Source organism: Haliotis rufescens, unplaced genomic scaffold, assembly GCF_023055435.1.
Source record: "Haliotis rufescens isolate VD_foot unplaced genomic scaffold, xgHalRufe1.0.p SCAF_9, whole genome shotgun sequence".
Lineage (NCBI taxonomy): Eukaryota > Metazoa > Mollusca > Gastropoda > Lepetellida > Haliotidae > Haliotis > Haliotis rufescens.
The window spans coordinates 13515848-13528107 of NW_025964383.1; the positions used below are offsets into that span (position 1 = coordinate 13515848).

A 12260-nucleotide genomic window follows, 5' to 3' on the forward strand; every position below is an offset into this window, starting at 1 on the left:
CACTTGACAAATACAGGGAGTAATAGCTACAGAGTACATTGATTTAGTGCAGTGACTGCACACAGAGAGTGCAGCTCCACACACTGGTCTCCAGCCATGCATGCCTACACTGTAACACAGATTCACTGACAAATACAGGGAGTAATAGCTACAGAGTACATTGATTTAGTGCAGTGACTGCACACAGAGAGGCAGCTCCACACACTGGACTCAGCCATGCATGCCTACACTGTTAACACAGATTCACTGACAAATACAGGGAGTAATAGCTACAGAGTACATTGATTTAGTGCAGTGACTGCACACAGAGAGGCAGCTCCACACACTGGACTTCAGCCATGCATGCCTACACTGTTAACACAGATTCACTGACAAATACAGGGAGTAATAGCTACAGAGTACATTGATTTAGTGCAGTGACTGCACACAGAGAGGCAGCTCCACACACTGGACTTCAGCCATGCATGCCTACACTGTTAACACAGATTCACTGACAAATACAGGGAGTAATAGGCTACAGAGTACATTGATTTAGTGCAGTGACTGCACACAGAGAGGCAGCTCCACACACTGGACTTCAGCCATGCATGCCTACACTGTTAACACAGATTCACTGACAAATACAGGGAGTAATAGCTACAGAGTACATTGATTTAGTGCAGTGACTGCACACAGAGAGGCAGCTCCACACACTGGTCTTCAGCCATGCATGCCTACACTGTTAACACAGATTCACTGACAAATACAGGGAGTAATAGCTACAGAGTACATTGATTTAGTGCAGTGACTGCACACAGAGAGGCAGCTCCACACACTGGTCTTCAGCCATGCATGCCTACACTGTTAACACAGATCACTGACAAATACAGGGAGTAATAGCTACAGAGTACATTGATTTAGTGCAGTGACTGCACACAGAGAGGCAGCTCCACACACTGGTCTTCAGCCATGCATGCCTACACTGTTAACACAGATTCACTGACAAATACAGGGAGTAATAGCTACAGAGTACATTGATTTAGTGCAGTGACTGCACACAGAGAGGCAGCTCCACACACTGGACTTCAGCCATGCATGCCTACACTGTTAACACAGATCCACTGACAAATACAGGGAGTAATAGCTACAGAGTACATTGATTTAGTGCAGTGACTGCACACAGAGAGGCAGCTCCACACACTGGACTTCAGCCTTGCATGCCTACACTGTTAACACAGATTCACTGACAAATACAGGGAGTAATAGCTACAGAGTACATTGATTTAGTGCAGTGACTGCACACAGAGAGGCAGCTCCACACACTGGTCTCCACCATGCATGCCTACACTGTTAAAACAGATTCACTGACAAATACAGGGAGTAATAGCTACAGAGTACATTGATTTAGTGCAGTGACTGCACACAGAGAGGCAGCTCCACACACTGGACTTCAGCCATGCATGCCTACACTGTTAACACAGATTCACTGACAAATACAGGGAGTAATAGCTACAGAGTACATTGATTTAGTGCAGTGACTGCACACAGAGAGGCAGCTCCACACACTGGACTTCTGCCATGCATGCCTACACTGTTAAAACAGATTCACTGACAAATACAGGGAGTAATAGCTACAGAGTACATTGATTTAGTGCAGTGACTGCACACAGAGAGGCAGCTCCACACACTGGTCTCCACCATGCATGCCTACACTGTTAACACAGATTCACTGACAAATACAGGGAGTAATAGCTACAGAGTACATTGATTTAGTGCAGTGACTGCACACAGAGAGGCAGCTCCACACACTGGACTTCAGCCATGCATGCCTACACTGTTAACACAGATTCACTGACAAATACAGGGAGTAATAGCTACAGAGTACATTGATTTTAGTGCAGTGACTGCACACAGAGAGGCAGCTCCACACACTGGACTTCAGCCATGCATGCCTACACTGTTAACACAGATTCACTGACAAATACAGGGAGTAATAGCTACAGAGTACATTGATTTAGTGCAGTGACTGCACACAGAGAGGCAGCTCCACACACTGGTCTCCACCATGCATGCCTACACTGTTAACACAGATTCACTGACAAATACAGGGAGTAATAGCTACAGAGTACATTGATTTAGTGCAGTGACTGCACACAGAGAGGCAGCTCCACACACTGGTCTCCACCATGCATGCCTACACTGTTAAAACACTGACCATCGTTTATATGCTTTAACAGTTGCATCTCACCTGGCAAGCTGGCAGAACCTCTTGAGGTGCACACTGACCATCTGCCTTGAGGAGCCGAGCAAGTCGCCCATTGTTGCTGTAATGGGAGAGAGAGTGAATGAAACGTTTCAGTCTAGATGGGGTTGTACATGGTCAAAGGAATTAGGAGGGGCCTATGCACCTGCCCATGACTGTCTGGAGGGTCCAGGAAGGGCACCCAATCATTGTAGACTTAAGTCCTTAACAAGTAGAGAAAGATGTATTGTATAAGTATGGAGCTTGGTGACAAGGGTTTTTACTGTGTTGGGTATGAAAGTTACAGTAAAGATATGTCAATGTTTTGATCAGGGCTACTGTGGTGCATCACTGAATGTTTCGGAGACAGGCGAGTTGGGTTGACTGTAATTCACGTAACTTTCGATCTGTCCGAAGTCGAGGCTTGCAAATACAGTTCAGCACAATCTTCAAAGACACATAAACTACATGTAATATACCTGATGTGGAGATTGTGAGTGAAACATCGCGACGACAGATGAGTCAGGGATGCTTTCGGAGAGGTCAACCAGCCCTGCCAAAGATAGTGTCACGTGCATACATAAGCCACGCCCACTCATGAATAGTGCAGGCTTAAGACCATAGTAGGTTTAAGGGCACAATACGCCTGGCTTGTCAACTTTTTTTCGTGCAGCATTGTGGCCTGGGTAGGTAGCAGCTTTGCTTTGCGGTGAAGGGCGGAGATCAATCGGTACAGGTTCAGTTCCTTTTCACCACACTTGGACTTAAGGCGTCTATGCCAACCTGTGAATAAAGAAGATATGGAATAAAAATGAATTCATAAAGCGAACTATTGATTTAAACATGATCAATATCTGTGGCCAGGCCATTGTATGTAACAGTGTGGACTGGTGGTCAGATCACTGTATGTAACAGTGTTGACCTGGTGGTCAGGGCACTGTATGTAACAGTGTGATCTGGTGGTCAGGACACTGTATGTAACAGTGTGATCTGGTGGTCAGGGTACTGTATGTAACAGTGTGATCTGGTGGTCAGGTCACTGTATGTAACAGTGTGATCTGGTGGTCAGGGTATTGTATGTAACAGTGTGATCTGGTGGTCAGGTAACTGTATGTAACAGTGTGATCTGGTGGTCAGGGTACTGTATGTAACAGTGTGATCTGGTGGTCAGGGTACTGTATGTAACAGTGTGATCTGGTGGTCAGGGTACTGTATGTAACAGTGTTGACCTGGTGGTCAGGGTACTGTATGTAACAGTGTGATCTGGTGGTCAGGTCATTGTATGTAACAGTGTGGACTGGTGGTCAGGGTACTGTATGTAACAGTGTTGACCTGGTGGTCAGGGTACTGTATGTAACAGTGTTGACTGGTGGTCAGGTCATTGTATGTAACAGTGTGGACTGGTGGTCAGGGTACTGTATGTAACAGTGTGGACTGGTGGTGAGGTCACTGTATGTAACAGCGTGGACTGGTGGTCAGGTCACTGTATGTAACAGTGTGGACTGGTGGTCAGGTCACTGTATGTAACAGTGTGGACTGGTGGTCAGGGTACTGTATGTAACAGTGTGATCTGGTGGTCAGGGTACTGTATGTAACAGTGTGGATCTGGTGGTCAGGTCATTGTATCTAACAGTGTGGACTGGTGGTCAGGTCACTGTATGTAACAGCGTGGACTGGTGGTCAGGTCACTGTATGTAACAGTGTGGACTGGTGGTCAGGTCACTGTATGTAACAGTGTGGACTGGTGGTCAGGTCATTGTATGTAACAGTGTGGACTGGTGGTCAGGTCATTGTATGTAACAGTGTGGACTGGTGGTCAGGTCACTGTATGTAACAGTGTGGACTGGTGGTCAGGGTACTGTATGTAACAGTGTGGACTGGTGGTCAGGTCATTGTATGTAACAGTGTTGACCTGGTGGTGAGGTCACTGTATGTAACAGTGTTGACCTGGTGGTGAGGTCACTGTATGTAACAGTGTGGACTGGTGGTCAGGTCATTGTATGTAACAGTGTGGACTGGTGGTCAGGTCACTGTATGTAACAGTGTGATCTGGTGGTCAGGTCACTGTATGTAACAGTGTGATCTGGTGGTCAGGTCACTGTATGTAACAGTGTGATCTGGTGGTCAGGTCACTGTATGTAACAGTGTGGACTGGTGGTCAGGTCATTGTATGTAACAGTGTGATCTGGTGGTCAGGGTACTGTATGTAACAGTGTGGACTGGTGGTCAGGACACTGTATGTAACAGTGTGATCTGGTGGTCAGGTCACTGTATGTAACAGTGTGATCTGGTGGTCAGGTCACTGTATGTAACAGTGTGATCTGGTGGTCAGGTCACTGTATGTAACAGTGTGATCTGGTGGTCAGGGTACTGTATGTAACAGTGTGGACTGGTGGTCAGGTCATTGTATGTAACAGTGTGATCTGGTGGTCAGGTCACTGTATGTAACAGTGTGATCTGGTGGTCAGGGTACTGTATGTAACAGTGTGATCTGGTGGTCAGGTCACTGTATGTAACAGTGTGATCTGGTGGTCAGGGTACTGTATGTAACAGTGTGGACTGGTGGTCAGGTCACTGTATGTAACAGTGTGATCTGGTGGTCAGGGTACTGTATGTAACAGTGTGGACTGGTGGTCAGGTCACTGTATGTAACAGTGTGATCTGGTGGTCAGGTCACTGTATGTAACAGTGTGATCTGGTGTTCAGGTCACTGTATGTAACAGTGTGATCTGGTGGTCAGGGTACTGTATGTAACAGTGTGGACTGGTGGTCAGGACACTGTATGTAACAGTGTTATCTGGTGGTCAGGGTACTGTATGTAACAGTGTGATCTGGTGGTCAGGGTACTGTATGTAACAGCGTGGACTGGTGGTCAGGACACTGTATGTAACAGTGTGGACTGGTGGTCAGGTCACTGTATGTAACAGTGTGGACTGGTGGTCAGGTCACTGTATGTAACAGTGTGGACTGGTGGTCAGGGTACTGTATGTAACAGTGTGGACTGGTGGTCAGGTCATTGTATGTAACAGTGTTGACCTGGTGGTGAGGTCACTGTATGTAACAGTGTTGACCTGGTGGTGAGGTCACTGTATGTAACAGTGTGGACTGGTGGTCAGGTCATTGTATGTAACAGTGTGGACTGGTGGTCAGGTCACTGTATGTAACAGTGTGATCTGGTGGTCAGGTCACTGTATGTAACAGTGTGATCTGGTGGTCAGGTCACTGTATGTAACAGTGTGATCTGGTGGTCAGGTCACTGTATGTAACAGTGTGGACTGGTGGTCAGGTCATTGTATGTAACAGTGTGATCTGGTGGTCAGGGTACTGTATGTAACAGTGTGGACTGGTGGTCAGGACACTGTATGTAACAGTGTGATCTGGTGGTCAGGTCACTGTATGTAACAGTGTGATCTGGTGGTCAGGTCACTGTATGTAACAGTGTGATCTGGTGGTCAGGTCACTGTATGTAACAGTGTGATCTGGTGGTCAGGGTACTGTATGTAACAGTGTGGACTGGTGGTCAGGTCATTGTATGTAACAGTGTGATCTGGTGGTCAGGTCACTGTATGTAACAGTGTGATCTGGTGGTCAGGGTACTGTATGTAACAGTGTGATCTGGTGGTCAGGTCACTGTATGTAACAGTGTGATCTGGTGGTCAGGGTACTGTATGTAACAGTGTGGACTGGTGGTCAGGTCACTGTATGTAACAGTGTGATCTGGTGGTCAGGGTACTGTATGTAACAGTGTGGACTGGTGGTCAGGTCACTGTATGTAACAGTGTGATCTGGTGGTCAGGTCACTGTATGTAACAGTGTGATCTGGTGTTCAGGTCACTGTATGTAACAGTGTGATCTGGTGGTCAGGGTACTGTATGTAACAGTGTGGACTGGTGGTCAGGACACTGTATGTAACAGTGTTATCTGGTGGTCAGGGTACTGTATGTAACAGTGTGATCTGGTGGTCAGGGTACTGTATGTAACAGCGTGGACTGGTGGTCAGGACACTGTATGTAACAGTGTGGACTGGTGGTCAGGTCACTGTATGTAACAGTGTGATCTGGTGGTCAGGTCACTGTATGTAACAGTGTGGACTGGTGGTCAGGGTACTGTATGTAACAGTGTGGACTGGTGGTCAGGTCATTGTATGTAACAGTGTGATCTGGTGGTCAGGTCACTGTATGTAACAGTGTGGACTGGTGGTCAGGGTACTGTATGTAACAGTGTGATCTGGTGGTCAGGTCACTGTATGTAACAGTGTGGACTGGTGGTCAGGGTACTGTATGTAACAGTGTGGACTGGTGGTCAGGTCATTGTATGTAACAGTGTGATCTGGTGGTCAGGGTACTGTATGTAGCAGTGTGGACTGGTGGTCAGGTCACTGTATGTAACAGTGTGATCTGGTGGTCAGGTCACTGTATGTAACAGTGTGATCTGGTGGTCAGGTCACTGTATGTAACAGTGTGGACTGGTGGTCAGGTCACTGTATGTAACAGTGTGATCTGGTGGTCAGGGTACTGTATGTAACAGTGTGATCTGGTGGTCAGGTCACTGTATGTAACAGTGTGGACTGGTGGTCAGGTCACTGTATGTAACAGTGTGATCTGGTGGTCAGGTCACTGTATGTAACTGTGTGATCTGGTGGTCAGGTCACTGTATGTAACAGTGTGATCTGGTGGTCAGGTCATTGTATGTAACAGTGTTGATCTGGTGGTCAGGTCACTGTATGTAACAGTGTGATCTGGTGGTCAGGTCACTGTATGTAACAGTGTTGACTGGTGGTGAGGTCACTGTATGTAACAGTGTTGACTGGTGGTCAGGTCATTGTATGTAACAGTGTGGACTGGTGGTGAGGTCACTGTATGTAACAGTGTGATCTGGTGGTCAGGGTACTGTATGTAACAGTGTGGACTGGTGGTGAGGTCACTGTATGTAACAGTGTTGACTGGTGGTCAGGTCATTGTATGTAACAGTGTGGACTGGTGGTGAGGTCACCGTATGTAACAGTGTGATCTGGTGGTCAGGTCATTGTATGTAACAGTGTTGATCTGGTGGTCAGGTCACTGTATGTAACAGTGTTGATCTGGTGGTCAGGTCACTGTATGTAACAGTGTGGACTGGTGGTCAGGTCACTGTATGTAACAGTGTGATCTGGTGGTCAGGGTACTGTATGTAACAGTGTGATCTGGTGGTCAGGGTACTGTATGTAACAGTGTGGACTGGTGGTCAGGACACTGTATGTAACAGTGTGATCTGGTGGTCAGGTCACTGTATGTAACAGTGTGGACTGGTGGTCAGGGTACTGTATGTAACAGTGTGATCTGGTGGTGAGGTCATTGTATGTAACAGTGTGGACTGGTGGTCAGGGTACTGTATGTAACAGTGTGATCTGGTGGTCAGGTCATTGTATGTAACAGTGTGGACTGGTGGTCAGGTCACTGTATGTAACAGTGTGATCTGGTGGTCAGGGTACTGTATGTAACAGTGTGATCTGGTGGTCAGGTCACTGTATGTAACAGTGTGATCTGGTGGTCAGGGTACTGTATGTAACAGTGTGATCTGGTGGTCAGGTCACTGTATGTAACAGTGTGATCTGGTGGTCAGGTCACTGTATGTAACAGTGTGGACTGGTGGTCAGGGTACTGTATGTAACAGTGTGGACTGGTGGTCAGGTCACTGTATGTAACAGTGTGGACTGGTGGTCAGGTCACTGTATGTAACAGTGTGATCTGGTGGTCAGGTCACTGTATGTAACAGTGTGGACTGGTGGTCAGGACACTGTATGTAACAGTGTGATCTGGTGGTCAGGTCACTGTATGTAACAGTGTGGACTGGTGGTCAGGGTACTGTATGTAACAGTGTGATCTGGTGGTGAGGTCATTGTATGTAACAGTGTGGACTGGTGGTCAGGTCACTGTATGTAACAGTGTGATCTGGTGGTCAGGTCACTGTATGTAACAGTGTGATCTGGTGGTCAGGTCACTGTATGTAACAGTGTGATCTGGTGGTCAGGTCACTGTATGTAACAGTGTGATCTGGTGGTCAGGGTACTGTATGTAACAGTGTGGACTGGTGGTCAGGGTACTGTATGTAACAGTGTGGACTGGTGGTCAGGGTACTGTATGTAACAGTGTGATCTGGTGGTCAGGGTACTGTATGTAACAGTGTGATCTGGTGGTCAGGTCACTGTATGTAACAGTGTGATCTGGTGGTCAGGGTACTGTATGTAACAGTGTGGACTGGTGGTCAGGTCACTGTATGTAACAGTGTTGACCTGGTGGTCAGGGTACTGTATGTAACAGTGTGATCTGGTGGTGAGGTCATTGTAGTCAACAGAGTAGATTGTTGCTCAAAATATCAGTCACTGGATTGTCTTGTCCAGACAAAAAACTGAATAATGTTGTTGGTTTGAAGTGAGAGGACAATGTAATATTCAAAGGAACGTTATGGGACAATGACTAAAGTCCAATGTTAAGCATTACCACATATTCTGAGAAGTAAAACAGGGTTTGAAATTAAACATAAGACTCAAAGGGTACTTGTTATGTGAAAAGTTAAAAATTTAGGGGGGGGTCCTTAATTCAAATACTATAGCAACAAACCTGGAGGACCCCAGGACCACCTTTGTTTCCAACATATAAGAAAACAAATCATAACATTAAGGATTTCTGTTAATTTCAAACACTGCCAACGATTTTTGCCCTTTCTTATAAGAAAAGTAATTCATATATTACACTGGCATGACAAACATATATGAATTAAGGTATCATCTTCCTGTACTGGTCCCTATCTTGTCATAAGAAACTACTACTGGGATTGGGATGTCAGGTTCGATTTTTCGGTTTATGCATGTCCTGGCATCCTGATTAATTGATGTTCATGATTTCAATCACCGGATTGTCTGGTCCAGACCTTATAATTACAGACACTGTCATATAGCTGAAATACTGCTGAATGACGCGTTAAACAACAAACAAACAAAACTGGCATGTACAGCTTTGAGCCCCATAACTCTGCAGCTTCCTCAGCTGTCTCTTGGAAGGTTTGAAAAAGTTAACTTTAATTTAGGTAAAAATCAATTCATAAAAATAAGTTTTATTATTAGTCCCATTGTATATTCTAAATCATATTTTGGTCTGTGAGAAATAAAGTCTGAAAGATTCTTTCAGATTTTTACCATTTTATTTTGGAAGTGATAAAAAAAATTCATTCTCCATGCAGGAACAGCTCTGAGTCTAATGTGTTTCTATATAGCATATCAAGTTTACTGCTTTCTGTGCCTAGTGGATATTGAGTCGTAGTTTTTAAAGATTACATATAATTTTACGAAGGCAAAGTTACGGTCAAAACATGCTATTTACATACCATAGTTATTGGCCACTTCAAATATATTTAATTATCTGTACAAATAACACAGGGTCATGGCTAACAATTGCGTGCTTGCCATTTAAACCAAAGAGGAAAAGAGAGTTTAGGCTGACAATATAAGAGAGATATCACGCGATTTTAAACATCTTTGTGTTTTTTTTATGAGAAATTGTCAAAACAACCCAAATTCACACTGGATACACTTACGGCGCATCTGCGAATACAAAAATGCGGTTCATTCACAATTAGCGGTCATAATATATTTACGAACATTGCTCCGTTATTTCCTGAGAGGAGAGAGGATTCACACCAATGAGCATGTCTTGCCTCGGTCGCACCCAATGCCCGTTGGTGCAGTCGAATGCAAGTATTGCTAGATCCTTGTCTACAACTTTATCTATAAATGCAAAATATCCTTTAAAAATATAAATAGTGAAGACACTACCTTATGTATCCACGGGCTGATAAGGTATCCCATGACATATCACATTTTGCTTACAAACAGCTAACATCGTCGTTATCATTTCTACAATTCACTTCCTGGTCGCCATTTTGTTCAAGAAAGTTCAAGGTCGTGTTGGAACGTGCTACACTAACGCTTAGTCTCTGAAAATATATAATTTTGAAAGAAACAACTCCATTTAAATTGAAAAGGAGCCCAAGTGAGATGGGAGATTCCTGAACCTGAGGACAATCTAGATTTGCTATTGCATTGCAGAAAGGGCTGGGCGGAAGGGAAAAGAATATGGTTCAGGGACTGTACGTGAGACATTCTAGGATCGCGCTTTTATCCACACATACAAATAATGTTAATTTTGTCAATATCTCTATTTTCTTCTTTTTCATTTACAGTTTTATACAATAGATCGAGGTAGAGGTGCAGTTTAATATTATTCCACCACTATCCTTTTTGCAATTTCTATTTTAAAACAGTGTCAATAGATATCTGTGTGTGTATATTAGAACAATGTGTGACTCACAGTTTGAAAAGTACAGTAATTTCGAGTTTATTCAACTTACTTTCTGTATCTGTCAGGTTTACACAGAATATTAGATTTGGAGCCAGTCTCTATGTAATTATGCAAGTTTCAACACAACACACGCAGAAGAGGACCAGTCTGGTTGAAATCTCCCATATAGTAAATTTAGATAGATCTTTCACAGAGGGCTTGAAACTCTCAAAAACATGACGTCATTGCCTTTGTCCTTTCATCTTATAAACTTGACAGTGACTCAGCTATCAGTAGTATCAAGTCAAATCCCAGCTTGGCATGAAAACCTGTAGGTTTTAAGAAATACTTAAAATCAAAAGGCGTGTGCTTCATAACTTAGATTGCCGGATTTGCACTAATACGACAATTTCCTCTGTAAGGAAGAATGGATTTGTGTTACCCAAACTTTTATGGGAAAGTGTTCTGCATTATGTAGATAAATTCAAGACAACGTCTCGTGAGGTGATGGCGGGTGTGGTCAGAAATTGAACAGGCAACAAAATGTGAACTAAAACTTATTGACCCTAAACAGAAAAAAAGAAACTTAGATTTTCACAGCTGGCTTAAAGTATTTTTGGGATCATGAAATCATGCCATGCAGTGTTAAACATGAGTACATAACTGACTATAAAACTTATTGACGCTAAACGGAAAAAGAAACAGCTGCTTAAAGTATTTTTTGGTATCATGAAATCATGCCAAAAAGTGTTAAAGACGAATACAGAATTTGCCATGTACAATTTGTGTTTGTTTGTTTGTTTGTTTGTTTAACGTCTCCAGTGGAATATATGGCTGCGCATGTGACAGCTCAGTAGACCATCTGGTTTACATTTATATATGGGGTGTTTTCTGGTGGCACTCGGATGCCTTATTGTGTTTATAAATGGGGATTACAGTGCTTAAGAAAAAAGGACATGATGGGTTATGGGAAGCTGTGATTTTTCAGTCAGCCCTTCACAACATGTGTAAAGACATGCCAAACAATACTTTTTCACTCAATACCTTGCTGTCTAGGACATTTAGCTGGTCCCAAAATGTACGATTTTTTCTTCAACTTGAAAGATCGTATGCTGCACACGCGCACGCACACACGCACACACGCACGCACGCACGCACGCACGCACGCACGCACGTACATATGTTATCAGTGGATTTCATATGAAGCCGTGAGAAAGTTGTTACATGATACATCAAGATCAACATTTCCAAAGCACTTGGATTTTCATTTGATTCTGAAGCATTGTTTCAGTATCCCACCATTCATTATCATCATAGACTGCTGACTGTTCCCTCCCCTCCGGGTAGACCTGTTGTGGTATTTTTCCACTGGAGGTTGTGAGGTCCTGGAAGAGGTGGTGATATACAGTCCGGTTCCAAAACGGACACAAATATTATCAGTGAAGCATTCGAGGTACATTCGAGTTCTGTTTATAATATGACAAACTAATGGTGAAAGACAATGGAACGAACAGGCACTATTCACCAGTCATGACTCTGGTCACATTCCTAGCAATTATCACCAACGGTAATACTCACACTGACAACAGCGCAACATTGTCCGCCTTTAATTTTAATTGGTACTAAATACGGTGCCATCAAATGACATCCTGTTTGGCTAAATGCGAGTCCTAATTGATAAACATAATTCCAAAGACATAGATTATTTACATTAGGGATCGGCC

General features: G+C 44.1%; 1 long non-coding RNA gene across 1 annotated transcript; it reads right to left on the reverse strand.

The window, feature by feature from the left end:
• Positions 1-2253: 2253 nt before the first annotated feature.
• On the reverse strand, positions 2254-10141 carry LOC124110690. The gene is made up of 3 exons (XR_007219759.1): positions 10032-10141; positions 2701-3004; positions 2254-2303 (listed from the first exon to the last, which is right to left on the reverse strand). It is a non-coding gene; the product is annotated as an uncharacterized LOC124110690 (long non-coding RNA).
• Between the last annotated feature and the right edge of the window lie 2119 nt (positions 10142-12260).